The sequence below is a fragment of the Ornithodoros turicata genome, chromosome 3 (genome assembly GCF_037126465.1).
Source record: "Ornithodoros turicata isolate Travis chromosome 3, ASM3712646v1, whole genome shotgun sequence".
NCBI classification, from domain to species: domain Eukaryota; kingdom Metazoa; phylum Arthropoda; class Arachnida; order Ixodida; family Argasidae; genus Ornithodoros; species Ornithodoros turicata.
The window spans coordinates 19,951,902-19,976,991 of NC_088203.1; the positions used below are offsets into that span (position 1 = coordinate 19,951,902).

At 45.9% G+C, this 25,090-nt stretch overlaps 1 long non-coding RNA gene across 1 annotated transcript in view; it reads right to left on the minus strand.

The window, feature by feature from the left end:
• Positions 1 to 9,332: 9,332 nt before the first annotated feature.
• The window catches only part of LOC135390002 (uncharacterized), a 78,256-nt gene continuing 62,498 nt past the window's right edge, over positions 9,333 to 25,090 (minus strand). The window contains exons 2-3 of the long non-coding RNA XR_010421654.1: positions 9,811 to 9,996; positions 9,333 to 9,477 (exon numbers count right to left, since the gene is read on the minus strand). This is a non-coding gene — a long non-coding RNA (uncharacterized LOC135390002). The remainder of the gene's footprint in view (positions 9,478 to 9,810; positions 9,997 to 25,090) is intronic.

The window sequence follows — 25,090 nt, forward strand, 5'->3', positions numbered from 1 at the left end:
CATCCTCCTTTCACTCTTACATTTCTGCTCTCTTATACACACATTCATACGACGGGATCGACGCAGGCGGCAACTGTTGAACATGAGAGAACTGATGTTCTGAGGCTGGAACAACATAGAAGGGACAAATACATGCAAAGCCTCAATTTGCCTAAGAAATTAACGATGAAAGTTGAAAGTCACTGAAAAGGTTAGCCAGCTGTAGGAGTCGAACCCACATCTTCTGGATTGCCGATCCAGGGCTCTACCAATTGAGCTAAACTAACACGCCTTCTCAGCGACTTGCAGGGTGCGTCATCTGAAGGGACAAACCAGCCACTCTCTCTCACTCATCCTCCTTTCACTCTTACATTTCTGCTCTCTTATACACACATTCATACGACGGGATCGACGCAGGCGGCAACTGTTGAACATGAGAGAACTGATGTTCTGAGGCTGGAACAACATAGAAGGGACAAATACATACAAAGCCTCAATTTGCCTAAGAAATTAACGATGAAAGTTGAAAGTCACTGAAGAGGTTAGCCAGCTGTAGGAGTCGAACCCACATCTTCTGGATTGCCGATCCAGGGCTCTACCAATTGAGCTAAGCTAACACGCCTTCTCAGCGACTTCCAGGGTGCGTCATCTGAAGGGACAAACCAGCCACTCTCTCTCACTCATCCTCCTTTCACTCTTACATTTCTGCTCTCTTATACACACATTCATACGACGGACAAATTAAATAAAATAAGGTAGGGGACAGAGTATGAAGAAAGAGAAACGTGGTGATCACTATATCGAACATGAGAGAACTGATGTTCTGAGGCTGGAACAACATAGAAGGGACAAATACATACAAAGCCTCAATTTGCCTAAGAAATTAACGATGAAAGTTGAAAGTCACTGAAAAGGTTAGCCAGCTGTAGGAGTCGAACCCACATCTTCTGGATTGCGGTGAATGTAAGAGTGAAAGGAGGATGAGTGAGAGAGAATGGCTGGTTTGTCCCTTCAGATGACGCACCCTGGAAGTCGCTGAGCAGGCGTGTTAGCTTAGCTCAATTGGTAGAGCCCTGGACCGGCAATCCAGAAGATGTGGGTTCGTCTCCTACAGGTGGCTAACCTTTTCAGTGACTTTCAACTTTCATCGTTAATTTCTTAGGCAAATTGAGGCTTTGCATGTATTTGTCTCTTCTATGTTGTTCCAGCCTCAGAACATCAGTTCTCTCATGTTCGATATAGTGATCACCACGTTTCTCTTTCTTCATACTCTGTCCCCTACCTTATTTTATTTAATTTTTTAACTTCTTATTGCTTTAGGTGGCTGGTGGCGGCAATAAATTCACTGGCAATTGCTCTCGAGGCCTTTGCCTTCCTTCAGATGTCAATTGTGCCAACGAGAGGCCACGCCCGACTACGACCACGCCCGTATATGAATACGAAGACGGAGAAGACGTTGAGGATGGAGAGAACTCTCCAGACACTCGCTAAGAACGAATTTCTTGGAATAAAAGTCGTGCTGATTTAGTTGTACTTGCTCCTTAGATATCTATTATGGACGTGACCACACAATCTGCAAAGCCCAAGAGGTGTGAGCTAGTGCCATACCCAGTGGCGCTACTAGTAGCGCCGGTACTGTATAGTACGCCGCTTTTTTTTTTCAGTTGCGCAACAGCGATTTCGCGATACGCAATGGGGTAGAGTATCGCCCCTGGCGATGAAGCTCCCTATCCATCGTCTCACAATAAAGTTGTTGTTTCACGATAAAACTATTTCCGCTTGAAATTTAAATTCAAATACTCTTTCGTAGCTATCGCTATTGCTAATTTCAATAAAGTGGAAAACGTGGAATATACAGGGAAAAAAGCGAGACACGGACAAAACGGTTATCTTTTCCTATTTACTGTATTCCATTTTCTTGCCATTCAGGCAGACATGTCTTGCGATTCTCCTCTACTTTAATAGAATTCAAGGTGAGTAGTAATAGTAAGGTGAGCAGTAGTAGTGAGTAACTACTTTCATAATCTAAGCCCCACTGAATATAATGAAAAAAAGATGGAGTTGTCGTGTAGTATTTCATCTTTGTGCTTTTCAGCGTTTTGCGGAACACGTAGCAGTATGTGACAGTGAGCACCATGATAGTGCGTGTTATGAACAACGCGGGTTGTTTTTAGTTTTTAGTACAAGCGGCTGCGCTCGACTACTGTACGTGCATTGGAAAAATATTTCAGTTGTTCACTTTAATTGTAGTCTTCGCTGCAGGTACGTAGACAGGATGCTATGTCGCGTTGCATCGGAACACAGGGAAATATTGGAAACACAACAAAATGTCCCCATGGTCATTCCACCAGCATAAGACTTTGCTTTAAGTGTGTGTGTGTTTGTTTCCTAGCTTTTTTTTTATTTCCTTTTGCTATGGCCTGAAGTAGACGTGGTTGAAGTATATTTGTGTCAGTGGTAAATAATTGTAGCTGATACTGGTCGTCGGATGCGATATTGTTTCGTATGACACATGTAAGTCTGCTGGAAGTGAGATTTGCATTTGTTAATGATTGCCCTTCTATGGCGTGGCCGCACTAAGTGTCGTGCTTGTCCGATTCTGCATGCTTTGGCTTTGTTACGTTGTTTTACATTCCACCGAAGAGAAATGGTAAATAGCTATACAAAAGAAAGAAAAAACGATATCACCTGTTTCCGTATCAATATGTGAAGCGATACATTTAGCAAGAACCCAAAAGAAATAAGCAGGCGTCAATGCGCTTTGCGCCTAATACTGACCGGATTCTGGGCAAGCGCACTGACGATCCTTTATTTGTTTGGGGCTTCAAAGCACATGGTACCCTGTTCTAAATGTGTCTAATGTTAATGTCGGAAACGTGTCGACGTCAATTTACTGGCGGGAACTCCTGCTGCAATGGGTGTTTTCTCATGGGAAGGATTTAAATAGTCTGCAATTGCAAGATACGTTGGACAACGAATATGCCCGAACACCAAGAGCAGGGAGCGGAAAGATACCGGAAAAGTATTCACGTTACTTTTATTTGGTAGCGTAAGCTGGCACAACGCTGACCTGAAGGTGCGTCGTCACTATGCCGATCGTCTCCCCCCTTCTTTGCTCTGTCTATGGCTCACTATGCCGATCGGCATATATAATGCAGGCGCACCTTGAGACCCAAACAACAACACGCAAATAGCGAGCGTTACCATAATTTTTAAGTTGGCGCGCATCAAACTTCACACGATGCCACGCGAAAACAGCGATAGTGCGGCTTTCGCGCGGGAGCTCGTGGGGAATGACGGGCGAAGTAATGAACCTAACGCTCTCTATCGAATTCCGAATATTTTACTATTTTTCTACTTTTACGACGCAATCGAACTGTGTAACGATTATTAGACTGACGCTGTAATACATATTCCGGGTTACACAGTGGTCCTGCCAGTCAGGAAACAAAAAAGTTGTGAGAAACGTGCAGTATTTATTAAAATGTACCGCGGGTTCTAGACGAGACCTGCGATAGTCATTTCAATCGCAAACCAGAGACCGATCAACGCAACTACCGAACGACATGCCACTGTGCCGACGCTGAATGTTCTTTTGAACTTCTACGTGCGTCCCGCAGACATGAGAGAACATACTCTGGATGGACCAAAAAAAGTCTCGCAGCAGTTTCTCAGAGGCCAAATATCAAGTCTTTAGCGGTCGATACTTTCTACCAAGAAGTCGCCAGCACTCACTCACTTTCGTTTCTCTCTTTTTGTTATGAATTTAAAGATTTCTTCCACAACAGATTTTATTTTAGCCCCTGCAGTTATTTTTCAAGGAACAGGAGAGAAAGTGCATCGTCCACTTTCATCCTTGCGTACCATGCTCGTCTAAAATCGGAGCACCATAAAGATAGGACTCCCGTAGAGGGGAGTAACATTCGGATAACCAGCATGGCCCGTTGCAAATTGTATGTTCCATGATGTCGCTATCTGTGCTTGTGCAAAGTGATTGCTCGCAGTGACGTCCACTATATGAGATGGGGGGATGTTCATTACCAGTGAGAGGAAAGGTCTGCGCGGTTGGCTTGTGTCCTAGAGCAACGGTGCCTTTCTCGTCCGTGATTTTGGTTATGTTTTACTACTCTTAATCTATCTTGCGACTCATTCCTTCCGTTATCGAATTGGACAGGGAAAATACTGTTTAGGTTGTGTGTGAGTAAAGTTTCTCTCCCTCAGAGAGGTTCGTGATACGTTCTGGGAGCAGAGGTTGATCCCAAAAAAGACGTCCGACGAAGGAAGTACTCAACAGCAACAGTGTTTAATTAATATACACTATGTACAAGGCAATGCAAATCAAGACATTGTCTTACGAAACAGGAACCTGTCGGGGATGGACTTTGATACCAGGTCCCAGACCTTCCTGTAGTAAGTGTCCCCGCTCGAGCTGTCCGAAATTAGCTCGCACCCGCCTATGAAGTGCGAAATTGACCACTGCCCACTATATGCAGGGTCCAATAAAATCAAGGCCGTGAATCCAAAACCAAAGAGCTAATTCTTTAACATAACTAGGTTTGTCATGTGAATTTCCCTCTTCCAACATCAACTAAATCTCGTAAGCCGGTGCGCCTTCTTGAATATGCCGTAGTATTCACAGTGCAAGTGGCTCAAGGGATTACTTCGGCCAATAACAAAGACGCGCCGACCAATTGGGTCAATCCCGAGCGCCCAAGGCCGAACCGGACGCCGGAGTGCGCGGGAAACAAAGCACTAACTATGGGCTATAGAGTGATGGGATTCCTATAATTTAATAATATTTGGCTTTTGCAATTAGAACCTTACAGTGTGTGATCAATACGTTTGTGGAATCAATACTTATGAGGTCAATACTAATGTTGTAAAGCAAACTGCTTTCGCGGAGAGGCGATTTCTACGACACGAATCAGCTGGGGCGCATTGTGTCGAAGCTGTTTACGTGGCGTGCTCACACTTACCTGCTGCAACAGCCGGCCCACCCTAGTCAGTTACACATTGATGGTTGGCTGTCATATTGTTGACTTATTAGACAAATATCGAAAAGGTGAGCTCTTGTTGAATGCGGACAGCATCTCATGATGAATAAATGACCGAATATATGAGAAAGTGCGAGTGAAAAGAAAATTCGCGAAATTGTTTTTGCTCGCACAAACATATATGTGATAGTGCTTTGGAATTGTTGTCACTCATCAAGTCTTGCCTGTACACGACGTAGTAGTAGAAGTCAATGTTGCAGAACTATGATTATATTCAAATGTACCCCGGTCCCTCCACTGAACTTTTGATGTATTGGCCAGGGATCCCACTTTTTTTTTCGCGTGTTTCTGTGCCCCAAACTGTTTGCGGCACAGAAACACGGGTCCTGTTTTGTAGTTCCTGTTAAGTGATTTAGTTTAAAAACAATTATCAGAATACAGGGCCAAACAGGAAACAAGAGGAGCACTTGCATAGGAGCAGGAAACAACGATGTCATCGTGATTCGATGTTGTTCACATTGAGTTCGCATCATGTTGATGCCCTGCTGGACCGACTAGACCCTTGCCTATTAAACTTGAGGAAGCGGCTAGGGCTGGACGGTTCCTGTAAGGTGACGAGTGTTTGGAATACATGTCGAATTTCTTATGGACATCAAAGCTGCTTCCACATATCAATAGTTTTCCCCATCCTCACACTCATTCCACTGGACATTGTGGTACAGAAAAAGTTATACTGCCTTGGGTGTGCAATGTTACACTGGTCTCTTGAATGCAACGTGCGTCCCGTTCATTGGTCGTTCCGCTCGCCCTTCGTTCGTTTCTATACACTCCAACCGGAACGCTACACTGCGATGCACAAAAACGACAAGCGTAATTCGCCATTTGGAGTAACACGTAGAAGCCAATATCTCCGTATGTGTCTTTCTACGCCTATCCTAACGCCGCATTTACTTAGGCTTAGCTCTTGGTGGCCGAGTCCTACCGGAATTTCGTGACATGGTTGAAGTCGCCTGTGTTTATGAAGTTAATTGTTGAAGTGGCCTCTGTGTGAAGTTAATTGCACCCACCTAGGGGATCTTTTCCCGCCAGGTTGTGCGCTGAAAACTCTACACTCGGCACACCGTGCTTAGCAAACTGTACCTTGTCCAAAACTGGTGGCGTCTTCGGTCGTACTCAAACTTGCAGCCTATACTAAAGACGAAGAAGCGAACACGTTTGCAACTGCTCAACTGATCAATACAGAGTTTGACCGTCGATGGTTATGGATCTTATGTGAATGCTGATGTGGTGCATTTGACTGTAGATCTCGCCTTAGAATTAACCTGAACGCCATTCCGGCCTGCGCACCCTGGTGGTGCTTAATAGAAATAACGGCGGAAGTGTTTTGGTATTTACAGTTAAAGGGCTGAGCCTGGTTATGAAGGCGCTGGTTTCGGCCAGGCGCTGCCGGGGTGGCTCCCTTCCCGCTGTGAAGGTTGGAACGGTGTTCAGGTTAACTCTGCTACCAGCTGTACTATGCAAACTGTACATCCCCGGTTTGTGGTGGCACCAGCCCTATTTGCTAACACCTAACTAATCATGATTGCAGAATAAAAGATGCCTTGTTTTTTATTTTTTATCTTTATTTTTTCTGACCAAAACTCCCGTTCCATAACATTTTTACGCATCCTCCCTACGCATCCGAGGCCGGTGTGCACGGTTAGACGTGAATTTCTGAGTTTGCTACTAGAATACGCGTGTCGGTTAAATTGATTCTGTTTGAGATGTGGTGGTTCTCACGAGGTTCTTACGCCCTGATTGCATTCGCTGATTGTTTTCTGCCGTATTACATTTTGTTTTCCCAAATGGAATGCACACCGACGTGCTAAAAAAAGCAAACAAAAAACTCACATGTCCCCACATTTGTGACACATACAAAGTAGAGTGTGCGCCATAAAGAATCCAACGATGTGCTCTTTGCGCTAATGCATGCCATTTCAGCCGTGCTTTGGAAATTGAGCGACCATCCGTGTCTGTACTTTTTTTTTTTTGTTCTTTTGCGCTTCTTCAATCGCTTCTACACAGTTATTACTTTGCGCTCTATGCTTCCTTCCCAAAGAGCCGGAGTTCACGAAAACCCGCTCGGCTATAGCCTTCAGGTCAGCTTCGCTGCACGGAGGAAACATAGGTCGTGCTAAATGTATTATTCCCTTCTTTGTTCGTTGATCGAAAAGAAGACGAAGAGAAGGATACTGTATATCCAAAGTACGTCAAGAAAGAAAAGAAAGAAAAAGAAAGACGTTGTCCTGCGTTTATGAAAACAAGGCTATGCTATGCCGATATATACTTCCTAATTAGCTCCCTATTTTGGTTTAACGAGTGGTTAATTTTTTTTGCACGTGACTAACTGCAAACAACAGAAGCAATAAAGATTGAAATACGGCAGTCGTCTAAAAACGTACACAGTGGTGGCAATCGAACCACGAACCTCTCGATTGCCGGTAGGATGCGCAAACAACTACTCTACGCTGGGAACAGCCTCCCGACGACTAATGAAGGGGTTTTATTCAACGAACGGTACACACTCGTTTCTTTCGTGCTGTGTTTGTCTGTGTCTTTCGACCTCAGAAGAGTGACTGCGAAACGTACATCGCAAGTATGCCGCCGAAGAAAATTAATTTCTTCAGTTTAACACAATATACTTTTCTAATTTTGTCTCCACGCATGAATGAGGTGTTCCTCTACAGTTCTACGTAAAGCATGTCTTTCTAGCTTGTTATCGGCAATGAGAGTTTTCTCACTGAAATATGCACTTTTCAAGGATGTTCGTGAATTTACGATATTTTACTGCACCTAAATCGTACGAAAAGAGTTCCGAATTTTTTATTAGAAGGAAGTCCTGATGAAATTTACATCTAGAAAATATGGTATTGTTAGAGGCTGTAGTCATATTTAGAGAAAAAATGTCAAAATTAGGCAAATTTTCTAGTGTTTCCTAGAATTCCCAAAATTCTAAATTTTGAAGTAGACTACTGCAACTCGGTCAGTAGGTGGCCTGGTTATCTAGATGAGGTTTAAATTTCACGTTTAAAGTTTGAGCTTCTCCGGTGCAGTAGAACGCTCACGACAAGCTTCCATAGGGAATATGGTTTTTGCTCGCAGTGCAGATTTCACAGTCCTCTACCGTAGGAACGCGGCAGTGTTGGAGGCTAATATTTGGGATTTCGTATGTCTACCACCACAATGAACTCTGTGTTTTTTCGTGACAATCGGCGAAGGTCGAGCGGCCTCGCTGGATCACTTCGCGTGGAATGCTCCAGCTATGACTATGAGCGGCGGCGGCCGGTCCGTGGGTTAATTCTGACCACCTTAGGGCTTTTTTTAACGAGTGGTGAAGTGTCAGCACACGGCACTGCGCGGGTACGTTCGATAGCGTGCTTGATAGCGTGCTTGCTTGAGCACACCGCACACCGGAAGTGTCACCATCTTCAGTCTCGTCCCGGTAATACAGAAGATGTAAACGAAGGAGCAATACCACTAAGTCAGGCTGCGCACTTGGTGTCGCGTCCTTCAGCAGAAAATATCCCAGAAAATCCATGCTCACGTCGACTTATCCATTTTTTCAAACGATTAGGCCAGCAAAGAAGGTAGGCGGGTTAGCTATATCAATGTTCCAGCTGGGGCTAGCTAACTGCCCAAACATCAGGAACGGTGGCCTCATTCCCAGGCAACATGTGAGCCGGACCTTACATTAGGGATAGGTGGACAATTGGTGAAAGTAATATCAGTTTTCCATGTTCTATTTTCTTTTTTTTTATAGTGCTGGGCGTTCAAAGCCAACGCTGTTCACATGGAAACTTTAGCCATGCAGTGAACCATTTTTATTGTTACCTGAAATGAACCATTGTCTGGCTGCCTTCGCTATACCCAACCACTTGGACACTCGCGACACAGGTTACGGATTCAACCTCCATAATAGTCTTATATAGTATACGTGGACAGGTTGCCAGTATCACATTAGACGCGCGAGTTACAAAGTAAAGAAAGCAATCACGTACCATTTTCAGCACATTTTATGCACCACCAAACCGGCACATGAAATAAAACAGAAACTGCCGGACAGGTAATGACAAATTTGTTTCATATATTATGAATTTAATGAATTAAGGTGTTCCCCAATTGTGACTTAATTACGGAGAGCGTCCGCATGAGAACAATCCACAAAAAAATCTTCATATCTCACCTCTTCATCAATCAACATCACTAAACGATCCATTACAGCCTTCGGTATGAGGCAGATAACGAACTCCAATCAGGAGACATCCCGCCTCTCAGAGATGATAATTGAACGATATTAATATTCAGAAATAATGAGCGATGTCAACTGTAGAGAGGAAAGAAAGAAAAAAGTCAATATGTTCCTCAAATAATTATCCGGCTAAACAATTCATTTCCATCAGGAGAGAATACCTCGCGCCTTGTTGTCGAAATATCCCCGGCGGAAATTGAGGGAGGTTGCGCGGGCCTGCAAAAAAGAACACGCCATCAAGCTCTATACACAGCGAGGTGCACATGGAGCACTAATTGGTAAATGGTAATCTGAAAATCGATAAATTTGTCGGCTTCCCTAGTTATTGTAAGGGGGACACCGTGAGAGGCGACGTGTAATGGGTGAAGCTTGTTACTTGCTTAAGCTGCATAAAAGCAATTGCCTAAGCTCCCTAACAACCTTCTTAATTCACTTAAGTCCCGCGTTCATGCGATCGGTGAGGCCTTTTCCCTGGAAGCCGCGAGGTTTTTTCACGCGCGGTTCCCGTCTCATCGGGTTTTCTCCTATGCGGTTCGGGTAAAGACTTACCTAAAAGGTGGTAAAGTGAAGAGAAGTAGACGACCGGTGGTCACTCTCTGCGTTCATTGGGACTTTCATGCAGGTACAAGCTGGATGCACGTTTTCGATGTCCCGATTGTCTTTTCTACCGAATGGTTCTCCCCAAGGTGGTGTGTGGTATTCCACGCACATGTGGTAAGGTGCATAGCGGATAAACTGGAACAGAACGATGCAACGTCATCTGTTTATAGACACTTAAAGGTGTTCAGGTAGGAAGTGCAACCCACTAAATGTATGGCATCGTTTCGTACGTTGTAGTCCATGGAGTAGACACCCAAGGCCCCACATTCATCACTTGAACGGTTTTTTGACTATTGTGTTTTTGAAACGGCATTTTTTTTAAGCCACTGTTGACGGTGGCGCCGAGCAACGCTGAGAGACATTGGCAGACGAACAGGAAGTGACGTTTTAGCTGTGCGCGCTTGCCCGAAGTTCCCGAGGGTCACCGTGCCGAAACCGGTCCGGCGGCTGTTTCCCTGTTTACAACAGCTTACGTCGTCACGGAAACGGAAAAGCATACGCTTCCTTTCTCGAACATGAGACGTCATTCCAAAAACGGTCTAGGAGGTTAAGAGCTGAGAGCGATGGAGGAGTACGCTTAGCGCGCGACCTTTGGATTGCATTAGTTTCGTAGATCGGGATCGCAGAGACATGGCGTTTTGATGTGCATGTTCGGTACGCATAGATCAATATGTACCAGGCGATTTCTTCAAAAGTTTGCAAATGGTTTCAGAACAAGGTGTGGATGTGGATCAGGTGGACAAGGTGTGGATCAAAAATGCAGGCCAGGAGGAATGCATCAGTGAGTTCGTGTCGGGTTTTTATCGGGTGAAGAATGGCGCAACACGTGGCCTATGACGAGGAAAGACCAAGCTTGAACACAATACACAAAGTACGACACTGACGTTAGATGTCTGAGTTGTCCTCACTGTGGTACTTTATGTGCTATGCCCATGCTCGGGAACTTCTCCTCTTGTCCGTCAGTTGGCCTGCGTATATACCATTCTATCCGTGACTTGGTAGAGATGTACTTACGCCGAACATTCCTAGTTTTGCGGAAACATGTGGAACTGTGGGGTGGGGCTCATTATTTCACTCCCCACATCCCCTCCAGCAGTGGGGTAGAGTATCGCCCCTGGCGATGAAACTCCCCATTCATCATCTCGCAATAAAGTTGTTGTTGTTCTTGCAACTGCGGCAATGTTCAAGAACGATTGATGCATTCTAGAACGCGCTAGACACACAGCAAGTTGAACGTGCAATATAGAAAGGAGTGTGAGAAGGTGTTCATATTCATGTTCAATATAGAAAGGGGAGGATTTTTCCACTGGGTGTGGAAGGTATAGTACTAGTTCATTTGTTTTGAGAGCAATGTCATTTAATGCCTAACCAGCGGCATGGCCGAGCGGGCTAAGGCGTCCCGCTCGTTGGTGCTAGCCAAGGTCGTGCTGAAGCATGGGAGGTGGTGGGTTCGAATCCTACCTCCGGCTGTGCTGTCTAAGATTATCCCTGAGTTTTCCGAAGACTTTCCAGACGAATGTCTGCACAGTTCCCCCTGAAGTCGGCCCAGGACGCATACTAACTCCCCCTGTCCCCCACTCCTTCCTGTTGTCCTCTCTCCATCTGTCCACATCTGTATGCCGCTCATAGCCACAGCCGGCGCTAACACGGAATAAAAAAAAAGTTCTGGAAGATATAGTTGCGTGGCTTGTAGCATTACGAAATGCTACACTCTTCTGTGTGGCAACTTTTGCAAGGTGAATCTGTGGGTTCATCATTAAGTTATTCGCCGAATGGTTACTCGCAGAGAGCAGAACAACTCGTGTGTATTACTGTACATCCTACTTTTTTTTTTCATTTGTGCTTTTCGTATGAGCGTTTTCACTGCACCATTAAACAGAACCTACTGATGGAATATAGAAGTGTGATGAAAGCAAGCTGGTGCAGATTCGAAGATTGTAATATTTCAGAGACTGAGGGCAATCAGAGGCAAAAGACTGAACACGAAGTAGTCAGGACTTACTTACTCAGTTACTTATGCAAAACTTACCAACATACATGTTTAATAAATACTTGATCACGTCGCAATGCAATAAACCACGGTGCCTCAAGAGCTTGCGATCTGATGTGGTGTCTTTAAGGCAAAGAGTTTTGAACGTGGAAACAGAAGCTGACATATGCTAGTTAATTGATGGTAATACTTCCCTGAATCTGAAGAGGTACGCAGAAAGACACAAACCGTCGCTTTTTCTCTCTGCACTTAGTCCATTTCATTTTCCCTGCACGCCATGCATCAATCTATTAGGATTTGAATCTAGATTAGATTGGATTAGAAGTAACAAATAAGCAGAGATTTTCGAGTTATTGTGATTTATTTTGGATGAATGTAAAGGACGTCAGTGTGGGCAGGACAACGACGAATTTATTGGAATGGTAATTAAACTAAATAAGCTCATAGGAGCGAGATCACGATGTCATGCGATGAAATGATAAAATTTATAAGTTTACCTTTTCACTTCCCGCAAATCTCTTTAGACTTCAAATTCACCCATCCACCGAACTGTCTACTGCATTAGCATGCACGGGGCTATCTGTATCTGTCGCTCTTAAGCTCGGTAAGCAGATCCCATGGCGCGTGGAATTTGCGTTTCACATTTTTGGAACAGCGTGTCGCGGAAGTGAGCTTCATAAAATATTCAACTGAGTGCCTACGTAAGGCCTGTATTCCTTCCCACGTATTACTTCATATCCTACTTCGTCGGGCTGCATATCAAATTTCTTCATACCAGACAAGCTATTAAGAAAGCATAATTCAAAGAAAGCTTCTACCGTCATTCAAGCCGTTTCAGGTATTAGTGGTTTTAGCTGAATCGTCAAGTCACCCAAGTGTTCAAGCCTTCGAATTGAAGCTTTTTTACGATCTCGCGTGCATGCGAGTCATTTTACCACTTACTTCACGTCAACCTACTCCGTCACCGTATAATCGTCTTTCTTCTTAAGACAGGATATAGAAAAAGGAAACAAAAGTGATAAGGGAACAGCCGAAGGACGAGAAAGGAATACAGAATGGCGTGTTGTCTCCCAGCGCTTCTTTAAAAAACGACTAATCTGTTCTTTCCCTGTCAGTTTGTACTGCTTCTGCGTCTTATTCGAGCACCCATTTTGCAGGCATCTCACGCATAGCTCTTTCAGTTTCGACCTGTCTACGGGCTTCCCTTACGTCGCAGCCTTCCTTAGCTTGAGAATCTTTTCAGAGGTGACTAACTGTGTCTGAAGAGGGGGGGGGGGGGGGGTTCGAGGGAGATAGGTCGTAGCATAATTTACGTTGTGTCTGCATTTCCTTATAAAGTGACGGACGCGTTAGGGTGTTGCATGTTCTGGCGAACTCGGCCGTTACGCTAATTCACGGTGCATGCAAGAGGGCAGACGTCCCTTTGCGTGTGAACTGAGGGAGTTTCATTTTCACACACGAAAGGGAAAGGAGTCTACGTTGCCAATACATGTGCTTTAGAGGAAGATGGCGCTACACCATTTTGCAAGGGCAGGAAGTATTGGAAAGTTCGTTTAGAAATTGTACCTTTAATCGGCCATTCTGTAAAAAGAAGAGTGGAGGCAAAAACGGAGTCAGAAGAGCACATCTTTGGGATTGATGGTTGAGAATGATGAGAATTAAAGCGCTAAAAGGCACAAGGGTTGTCCTTATGCCTTTTAGCGCTTTTGTCTCTTATCGTCGGAGTGGCCAGCTTTTTCGTATCATGGATCACGCTATGACTGTGAACACTTGAAGGACTGACAGACGTTCACTACGCTGGCCTTCCTACTCTGTATGAACAGAAAGGAAGTCTAGTGGTGTTCCTCTGTTCGCAGAGCAGCGACTTGCGTCCTGAGCAAGAAATTACAATTGTATCCTCATCACGGACGTGGCTAGGAAAAAGCGACGAGAGTAGTTAGTGATACAAGGTCTTTGGAATAAACCTATCAAACATCCAAAAGATCCACGACACATGACAAGAAGGTGAGCAACACAAGCTTGAAGACGAACAACGGCAACCACAAATAAACAGGCCAAGCTCAGCTTTGAGCTGAGGCTGCGCACCCTGGACGTTGAGCTTCGTTTGTCTGCCTGTTTTGTCGTTGTCCGTCCTGAAGCTCGATGTTACGTTGCTCACTCCGTCTGTACAACAGCTTCCTTGTCTGTTACCTCTAGTTTGAACATCAGAGCTGAAGGATATTACTCGTACCCGTACGTGTGGTCGCGGCAAGGCTGGAGTGTACACATCGCCTGAGTTGAACCAGTAGCCATTGGGCAGACCCTGGGTGTAACCGTGTGTAATTAGTATGTTTCATTATGTCAAGATCACAATGAAACTCAATGTTCATTGCTTTGTCGTTGCCGGTGGCAGGCACCTCGAGTGAATGATGCATAAATCTCACGAAATTTTTTTGCGGCTTATTTTTTGGCGTACAGACATTGAATTTAATGATCTGGAGCATTCGCATGAAACGTGTGGGTATGACCACAGGCCCAACTGGATTTACCGCTACACGTAGCCAACGGCCACCAACGTGGACAGTCCGGGAACGGCCGTTTGTTCATGTCGGCAATCCTACACCACGGCGAAGCAAGAAGTTGCTCTCCCGCCTTGGCAGTCTCGCTTGCAAGATAATATAACGCAGCATTCCAATGCCCAAGCTGCCGTGTGATAACCTCACCTAGCAAGCACGCCCGGTGCAAAGCTTTACGAGGCACCCCTCGTCTCACGATCGCGTAGTCGCATGATCTCAAACTACAAGTGGGGTACCGCCAGGGCCGCAAGCGGGTTCTCAAGCGACTCTGTGCACACAGAGCTGTATACGGAAGAAGGGGAGGAGTCACGTTGAATACCCCACCATAAACGCTTGTGCGCCCACGGTTCCCGTGGCTTCATCTATCGTCCGAGGTACGCTTTCGGCGCAGACCACAGGAATTACCGAGGGAGTAGAAAAAAAAAAAAGCCTACTGGGCAAAAGTTCCGTAACGTCTGGTGTTGAACATTCGCACGAAGCCGTAATATCGGTAGCGGTGCACTGCGTACATAGCTGACAACGTCATTGGCCCTGTCGTCGGCTTCGGAATAAACGTCGATCTGTTCAGGGAAAGGTACCCGAAACGGTAACAGACGCCGAAACTGTATTTTACCGGATATATAGCAGGTAACGGTAACAGAAACGGAAATGGATATCGCACAGTTAGAATACCTGAAACAGAAACGGAAACGACAATAATTTACGGTAATAATTCGGGTACCGCAGGACCCGAATTATTGCAATTCTTCACCATATCATGTAGATAAATTTATGACATAAACCTCAATGAAGCAAACTGAAAATAACCGAAGAACTAAAAGTAAAATGATCTATCAAACTGGAGCATATAAGTAAGTAGTATACAGTAAATAGAAGAAGCACAGTTCTTATACGTTTATGGTGACCTGGAAGTTGCAAGCGTGAGTAACATCCCTGGAAACCATGTTCATATTAGCTGTTCACAGAGATCACGTACCTATATGTGTATTTTGAATAAACGTCGTCTCTTGCATGCATCTATCCCTGGAATCCTCAAAATAGACTTCAGAACGTAGAGGGATCAAGTTTTGTCACGGTCTCAATCGTCTTTTGCTTTAAAAAAGGAAAGAAAAGAAAGGGGCTGGAGGTGGGGCGGTACGGAAGAGCGAAACGGAAACGTAACGGAAACGAAAGCAACAATGGTGGTAACGGAAACTGAAACAGAAACAAATAAGGCCCAGTAACGGAGGCGGTAACGGAAACGAAAAAGATTCCGCTACCTCTCCCTGCGTCTGTTTTCGTCTGCAGAGTCTGATAGAGAAATACCTCATGATCGCGATGACTCACGATATGCGCAATCACGATCACCGATTGCGTGAGTCCTGCGTGTTTTCACACCGCGCGGCAGCACCTCTGCGATAATCTGCCATCACGTTGGCATGGAAACGTGAAGGTCCGCGATTATTGTGATCGCACTCACGCTGCACTCAGATATCGTGAGCTCGCTTAGTGTACGTATGCTGACGCGTCTCTCAGCGGTAGTAACGGGAACCACTGTGTATGGCTTCGAACGAAATCGTTCGCTTCAACGCCATTATCGCGTGAGTCCGCGATCACTGTCCTTGCGTCGCTACGGCAGTCTGAAGTTGATGTTCAAATTGCAGCTGCACAGTCGCGCTAGCTTTCTGGAACGTTTTGCATTAGTGTAGCTTTAGTTCTATTTTTCCCTGCCGGAGGCAAGAGAACACGTTTTAAAATTAAGCGACGGGGTACGGTGTTTCAGTATTGCAACCGGTCATGTCACTTACTCGCACCTTTAAATTTGTTTTCTTATATATATATATATATATATATATATATATATATGTTTTTCAGGCACGCAGGCGTATGCATCATAATTTTGCCAAACGGTCCATTCTACCCGTGTGTTTGGATTTGATTATTTGCTGTAGTAATTTATGTCAGCAACAACGTACGTAACGATGATGTAACTTCATTTAGTGATTTGTGGCCCACTATCCCTGTAAAGTGAGCCTCAAATCACATGCGTGTGCACTGATTCTTAGGTTACTGTTGGGACATGTGGTGTTTGAGTCTGATTTTCACACGTTCGGCGTGCAAAGTCGGATCTGATCGATGATTATTTCGCCCGGCCACTACCTGTCTCTGGGTTTCATGGTCACGTTTCAAATTGGAAGACAGTTGGTGGAAACGACTGTCCCATAGTGAACGCATCTCTCCAGGCTCTAGCTAGGCCACTTCTTGATGAAGCAGGACTAATTTTAACCTAGGCTTATCCTAAGCATAGCCCTTGTAACTTGGCCAAGTGAGAAGTGGAAGCGCACTTGTTTACTATTTTTTCTGGAAATGATTTCACTTCTTCCGTCCATTGTACTTCCACATGAAGCAAAAGGAAATAAAACTGAGCTAGTTGAAGCGCTCATTCCAGAGATAAATGGTGTACGAATCATTGTCATCCACCGCGTGAAGATTGTGGCGGTCTACGTTTATCTACGCTGCTTTCCGCTAAATACGGAAAACCAGAAACCCTGCACCTACTGACCTAACCTGTATGCAAGGATATTTTAAATTCTTTAGCACTTCTTTCCTCCGCCTTTCTAGTACATAGTGACTTTTGTATTATGCACCAAATTTTATTTGCCTTGTCGCCTTCGCATTCGGGCAGCGACAATTGGCAATAGGGCTTTTCGAAATAAAGCAAAAGAAAAGAATTATCGTGTTCCTCATCTGTTTATCAAGGTTCGGAAGCACACGTGGTCCACCGTTCATCGAACATATGCATAAGGAAGAGATACATTCAGTTGAACACCGCCCCTGCATGACATTCAGTCATGGTAAAAGTCGCGCCACAAACAAGTGATATCATGATACACTTGATATCAACCATTTGATATCAAGTAACTCAGTTGTATATTACCGGGTGTGATTTTTTTACATTATCTCCTGAGTGCACTAATATGCCATAACTGACATCGCGTGCTGATATCGTGATCGCGAGTGTACGATAAGTCAGCATGATTCGTGTGAAGTCCGTCTGGCGGCGTGATCATCTGCGATCGTCAACTTTTATCGCCCTCGAGCCGTTTGATTATTTCAAGCTCCCGAAACTATTCGGATCACAATATTGCAATACAGGGCGCGATATCGGCCTTCGCATGAATTCGTAGTGAGTGTGAGGTCGACACGCTCTTATCAGATGATTGTGATCGTGAGTCATCGTGAGCCAAAGTGACCACCTCTGGTCGTCTGCTACAGGATGCTTGTGGTTGTGCTGTAGGATATTCCCCATAGCTAGAAGAGCAAAAAAAGACATGACGTTCAATGCTAGCGCTTACATGACAGCAGAAAACTATTACGTTTTGCGTAGCTTCTGCAGAAGTATCCTGCGGAATGCCGCTCGTGTACATACATGATGATGTGTGTGTTCTGATTTTATTACTTTTCGTGTTAGCGCCGCGAAGCAACTGTGGCCAACTGTGGCACTCATCAATTGGCCCAGCGTTCAATTTGCGATACAGGGCTGCTTAAGATATACAGCGTTATTTTATGTGCTTATAATTTCACGAATACTTACAGGGACACACATGTGCTCGCAACTTTCTCCTCGCAGAATGGAATACGGCGTTACTTTGACAACAGTACAACGGGAACGGAATCCATCCGTTCCGTCGCAATGCGTTGGATTGCGTCCGTTGCGTCGGATCCGTTGCGTCGCCTGATTTATGAACTAAGGAAGCTGCGGTTGGCAGAAGTTCATCCTCTTGTCTCATTCTGAAGAGACGCATCTCCTAATGGTCTCCGCAAACAATTTGCCCATTCAGGATGAGATCGTTTGCGGAGACGAATCGGACGCACCCGCGTCCCACGCGAAGGAGAGGAAAGGGAAAGTGTAACTTTGCGATCTTGTTCGCATATAAATAAATGAACACGGGGATTGTTGTAACTTCCCAAATTGGTTCCGATCGGCAGGAAATTGCAAGATAATCAACCGAGCTGCACTGTCTGCCATTAAGGATATAAGGATGCCCCAGAGCAGACATCGTGGCCAGCATACGATGCGCACCTTTAGGAGTAGTTCAGTATAGTACAAGATAACATAATTAATGCTGAAGGACCATGCGGGGATTGCGCGGCTCGTAAAATATTTACTGGATGCTACACATCCAATTCTATTGAGTGCAGCTATTAAATGAGGACGATGTTTGACATATACTCAATAAACGAGAAATCAGTTCCGCTAAATTGTGACTATATACGTATCGCAGCGCAAAGCCAGCTAGTAGTCGGCTACGCGTACAAGTTGACAGATATTTGCCTCTCCATTTCCCTGTCCTGATAGTAAATGTCAAATTAACGGGTACCGTTGACTACACGCAATGGTAGCTTAGATTATAATTTTGGAGTCCCACGAGCTCTTCGCATGTGGGGTAAAGTAGCAGGGTTTGTTCTGGATGTGATGGCTCAACGCTCTGGTATTTTTCTCTTGAGCTTTGTGTGTGTGTGTGTGTGTGTGTGTGTGTTAGCGCCGCGAAGCTACTCTCTTATGTCTGAACTGACAAACCATTAAGATGCCACTGCAGGGCATGCACTTAGTATGCACTCCACGGGCATAGTATGATCGCGGGCGCTGTTTTGATATGTGTTCACTAGTTAGTTAGTTAGTAAATTAGTAGAATAAAGTAAACCTTGGAGCTTTCAGCAACCCACCATGGGTGCTACCTGCTCCATTGCAAGAGCCGTATAGCTATTACACACTATGATTCAAAATACAGCAATCAAAACATATCACAGCGGGATCCCTCACATACTCACAGGCACTCAATCAACAGAACGGGAAAACAATATAGCACACTGCAGATCTACAAAATACGGTGTCAGCAGTTCACACTAAAATGGAGTTCGCACTTAGACTTCGCAATGCGAGTTGTCTCGCGATGACACCCAATTATTATTATTATTATTTTCACAATACGGTGGTGAGACCAGTCTCACTTAGAGTCACTAAATAAGCTTCGCTTCAGGGTATCGACACTGAGGTCCAAGGGAGAGCAGGAGCGCCATCTTGTTTCCGCACCACACCGGTACCATCCCCCATTTGAGGATCAAAGACAGCTAACGTAATGCTCGCTGTGGGATAGAGAAGCGTGTATGGTTGTTGTGCGATAATCCATGTATTGTCCACCAGAGCGTCCCGAAGATTTCAAGTTGAGCTCAAGGCCGTCAACCGCTGCTTGTAAACGAAAGGAATTAACATTTCACCGGCGCACGATAGATGACATCTTGCGCTAACGTGCGCGTGGGTAGCGATGAGCAGAAACAAGATGGCGCATGCTCGCTCTTGGAACTCAGTGTCGATACTCTGAAGCGTAGCTTATTTAGTAACTCTAGTCTTGCTCAAGAAGGCTACCAGCAGACGGATGGCCTTCCGTTGGTTTCGCGGAATATCCCAAGGACCCAATAAATGAGTCAGCTCCACTGGGCGATTCGTTGTGCGTAAAATGGCGGCAAGGAGTGACTGTCTCTCTGATCTGAAGTGCCGGCCCTCCAGCAAGACGTGACCGCTGTTGTCCACCACATCACACTCGGGGCACAACGGAGACTCAACCAGACCCATCCTGTGCAGCAGAGAACGGCAGAGTCTCAGCAGCTCGGGGTACGCCGCCAGGCATGAAAAATCTTAGGTTGGGGTCCATCTGTCGTAGAACATTCAGGTTACGGTTACTGTCTGCAAACCACAGTCGACGAGAAACGTCGTACATGACGCTGTGTAGTAGTCGGCGGGCATCGGGCGCTGTGAATGGAATAGCACGACATCGGTGCATACCGTGTGCCTCTGTAGCGAGACAGTCAGCCTTTTTATTACTCGGTATACCGCAGTGGCTGGGTACCCACTGGAACCTAACCTCGTGACCGTCCTGGACAACAGCGTCGCTCAAAAGTTTCGAAATGAAACTCATACTCCTTACTCCTGTTTTACTGGAGTCGCTACTACAGAATTTATCGTGATTCCTGTGACGAGGGCGGAAATGTTATGACCTAGTAAACTACTAGTCTTCCTTTCGAGACATGAAGTGATGATTTTTGCCATGGTAGTCTACACGCCATATGCGCTAATGATAAATAAGACCCTCAGTAGCCTGCTTGCTACTATCAAAAGCCGCCCCTGCTAAGCCTGCGTCACTCGTCTGGCACCACTGCTAGAATTATCGCATAAAATACGTACTCATGTTAGTCTGGAAATAACATTTGCTAATGTGTGCTGAAGTCACACAGTCAGTGTCTCAGTCAAGCAGTGTGCGAGCCTTAATACATGTTTTTTTTAATCAGTGTTAGCGTCACGCGAAGCGGCTGTGGCTATGGCCAGCGTACAGACGTGAACAGATGGAGAGAGGACAGCACGAAGAAGGGGAGACAGGGGATTAGTACTTGTCCTGGGCTGACTTCAGGGGGAACTGCGCCGTCTGGAAAGTATGCCGGAAAACCCACGGCAAACACAAGACAGCATAGACGGTGGTATAGGATTCGAACCAACCACCTCCCAGTCTTCAGCATGACCTTGGCTACCACCAACGAGCGCGTACTTTTGCACATTCCGCCATGTCGCTTGTCCCTACTATAGTCAGTGACAACTTCAGTCGTACAATTGGGACCGCCCACTCATACGTGGAAGGCTCCTGCGATTGGCTACCAGCCTTTGCACGACGCCCCCGCTTCGCGATGTAGTGACCGGCTCTCTCTCTCCCCCAAGTCCCCACTTGGCCGTGCCGCACTGCATTCGCGCGCGCGGAGCGACTATTGTGTGGGGGCGGGGTCAAGTGTATGACTTATGCTGTCACTGACCATAGACGTAAACGAGTGTTGTGTCTGGTATATTGGGAGAACAAGTGCACGGCACAAATGTAGTTTATCTTTCGCAAGTACATGGTGGACTTGTTTGTAGTATGGTACAAATTGCAAAGCAAAGACTTAAACACACGAATGCATGTGTACGCTTCTAGAGACGAGGGAATTCCGACTTCTAGATTTGTATGACCTGTAGAAACAATTGGGAGGGGGAGAGGAGTGGTACTTGTAACTTCAGTGGTATTAAAGTAAAATACAGAGCGTGACGTTGAAGGTTTTGGTGACATTTTCTCATGACGAAGAACAGTGTCGTGCCCTTAGCGGATGCACGAGGAGCACTGGCTCACCGTTGGGAGAGCGAGTGTCATGTCTCTTTCCTGTCACGTGCTTGCGAGGGGAGAGGGTCGACTAGGACCGCAACAACGTGAGTGGACGTTACAGGACGAAGGCAGTGTAAGATAGGTTGCAAACATCGCATATATTTTATACCAAAGAGGCCGACATTTCGAATGACACGTCCAAGTCACACTTCTTGCAAGGCAAGTCTGTCGTACAAATATCTTACGGATACATTAGATAATTGATATTTCGTTGCGAAACAACTATGTTCATGAGCAAAGAGTACATTAGAAGTTTCTAGGTTTGTTCAAATTTAACGATAATCAGATTGTCGATCCGTTGTAACCAATGTAATCGCAAACATTCATATTGTCCTTTTTCCGATGTATCGCTTCTAATTGCGATCGTTAAAAGCGGCAGCTTGCCTCGGGCCTGCGCTTCGTTCTTTTCCTCATACAAAAAGGGGATCGATAGAAGAGTGGGCGCACGTGCTCTGAATGTGATCGGCAAAATTAAGGGAACCGTTTAATTCCATGACGGGACCAGCGCTTCGTATGCCTCACTGATTGCGCTGTATGGGAGGAAGTACAGCAGTAAAGGAAACACTGCCAGTGATGACGGTGAGACGAAGACTGACATAATCGGAAGAGGAAAAAGAAGAGAAAGCACAAGTCGTTTTGTCTGCTTAGTTTGCAGAATACTATAATTACACTTCGCGTAAAGCCCAGAAGAAAAGACGAGAAGGCAACTGCTCGACGTACCTTCAAAAGCGAAGCAAGGCCCGCTCACAAGTTGTGAAGAAATTCTTCATGTATTCACACAGAAGAAACAATACTGGAGGGTTACGATTCATGTAACGCGAAATTCAGCGTCAGCTGTGCGTGGGATGAAATGAGGCCGGATGAAAGTGTGTAGACAAATTTATTTAAGCGTGATGAGTATTGATTTGTGGTCACTGAATGGTTGGCGAGGACTGTGGTAACGAGGTGAGAGAGGCTCTTATCGCGTACGCTTTCGGCTATATACTAAAAATCCGGTGATACCAGCGAGAGCAGTTGTAAAGCGGTGCGGTTTTCCTCCTCAGCCCCCGCATGTCGTAGACGATGCGATCTCGGGAAAGTCTGCACTATACAGCTGACGCTGTAAAACAGATGTTACTCTGGTTTTTATCTCACTTTCCTCACTTTATCTGACTTTCCATCGATAGCGGTTGTAAACTGGCGGGATTCTCCTCCTTACTCCCAGCGCTGAGCGAAAACATGCGATAATAGTTTTGTGCGGACATGCGAATGCCGACGATGCCGACGCGATCTAGGAAAAGTCTCCACTATACAGCTGACGTTGTAACAAAAAATCATGGTCGATGCATTGGTGGATCCGACGGAAATGCGCTAGCGTTAAAACTTGAATACCATTTGGGAATACCCCTTCACAACGCTACACAACCTTTCAGCGACCTTTCACAAACGCTACACAAGGGTTCACATGACCGGGAGCACCATCAGGATTTTATCCAGGGGGGGGGGGGGTTGCAGGGCAGAATGTTCAGGGTGGCTGTGCGTCAGCTGCGCCAGCAGCTACATTATCTCGACTCAGAAACCCAATGTTTCTGGAAGCCAGAGAGGCAATGGCCCCCCTTGCCCCCCATGACGGCGCCCATGCACACGACACTACACAACTGTAACGCAAGACAGCATCCACAGCTAAAGTAGACTTTCGGCCTTCCTCCGATTCAGCTTGGCGGCGCCGTCTCGCCCCAGGCAGCACACGACGTCGGGCCGATATCGCCAGCAAGTTGGGCATGTCGGCCCAACATATCCCCGACACTGCCAACTTGTAACCGATATACCACAGAAGTTGGCAATGTCGGCTCGATGTTGGCAGAAAAATGCGACATCTAGCCAACTTGCGACAGATATCATGTTGAAGTTGGCGATGTCGGCTCGGTGTTGATCAGAAGAAGCGACATGTAGCCGACAATGCCAACTTGCCGCCGATATCACTTTGAAGTTGGCAATGTCGGCTTCACGCTGACACACACAAGCGACATGTAGCCTACAATGCCAACTTCCGACGTACATCCAAAACAAGTTGGCAGTGTCGGCTACATGTCGCTTCTTCTGGTCAACACCGAGCCGGCATCGCCAACTTCAACATGATATCCGTCGCAAGTTGGTAGTGTTGGCTAGATGTCGCATTTTTCTGCCAACATCGAGCCGACATTGCCGACACCTGCAAGGTGATGCTGAAAATGTCAATTTGCGACCGATATCCCAGTGAGGTCGACAATATTGGCTCTATGATCACAGGAACCAGCGACATGACTCCAACAATGCCAACTTGCGACCAACATCCCACTGAAGTTATCGATGTCGGCTCGATGTTGACCGAAACCAACGTCATGACGCTGACAACGGCTTTCCATCGACCTAATTGGTGTCCCGCACCAAAAGCAGTAGAAAACACATTCGTTACGTTCATGTGGAGTTAATTTTCGAAGCAATTCCTCACTTGAGCCTTGTTTGTATGAGTGAGTGAATTAGACTGAGACATGTCACCTCCACTACGTTGATTCCGAGACGAGCAGGACTATCAAATTTGCGGAAGCTCCTAAGACATGAAATATATAGTATCTATTTTCGCTTCGAAAGGAATGCCAGTATATGCCGGTCCCTTTCTAAAGCTTCTTCCACTTCTTGGTCCTACGTTTTTTTCAAAAGGCCGTGCTCATTGCAAGCCTGGGGATATAAGAGAAGACCAAACACCAAACAATGGTAGAAATGAAACGTTGATTCCTCACAAATACCCAGTTTAACGTTGTTATTGTCGTTACGACTGTCAAGACATTAATAAAAATACAAAATTACGTTAGCGCAACATCGCTCGCAAATCCGTAGCATGTCGGTACCATGTCGAAATGACATCGGCAGCATGTCGAAGCGATATCGGGCCAATATCCTGACCCGACATCGGCCCAACTCTGGGCGGTGTTGCAAAGTGCATGTTGGGCCGATGTCCGGAATGTCGGCAGGAGCACATCGGGCCGATGTCGCCCCGACATCGGGGTGCTGCTTGGGGCAGCCTCGGCCTTCATTCGCCGCCGCACCTCTGCACAACTTTCATAACCCATCGTGGGCACACGCAGGCACGTCTGATCCTGTCGGCCACCACAGCAGCATTTCCGACGCGACGCCAGGCGCCCACAGCTCCCCATAGAGCCCATAGTTTGAGATAATTCAGGCAACACTGGACATATGACCAATGAAAATGCGTCGTGATGCCTAGCAGCCAGCCAATCAGCAACCTCTCCGTTTGGCTCGCCTTTCGGCCGGCCCTGGCTACCATTGACTTCTACTGGTTTTCATACCTGGCGCCCGTTATTCCAAAATAACTAAGACATTTTTGATAGGCCAAATACATATTTATTGATGCAACGTATAGACTCAAATGTTTGACTCATATATTCACCGTGCGTACAGGACGTTTCGTTCGTTGAATAGAC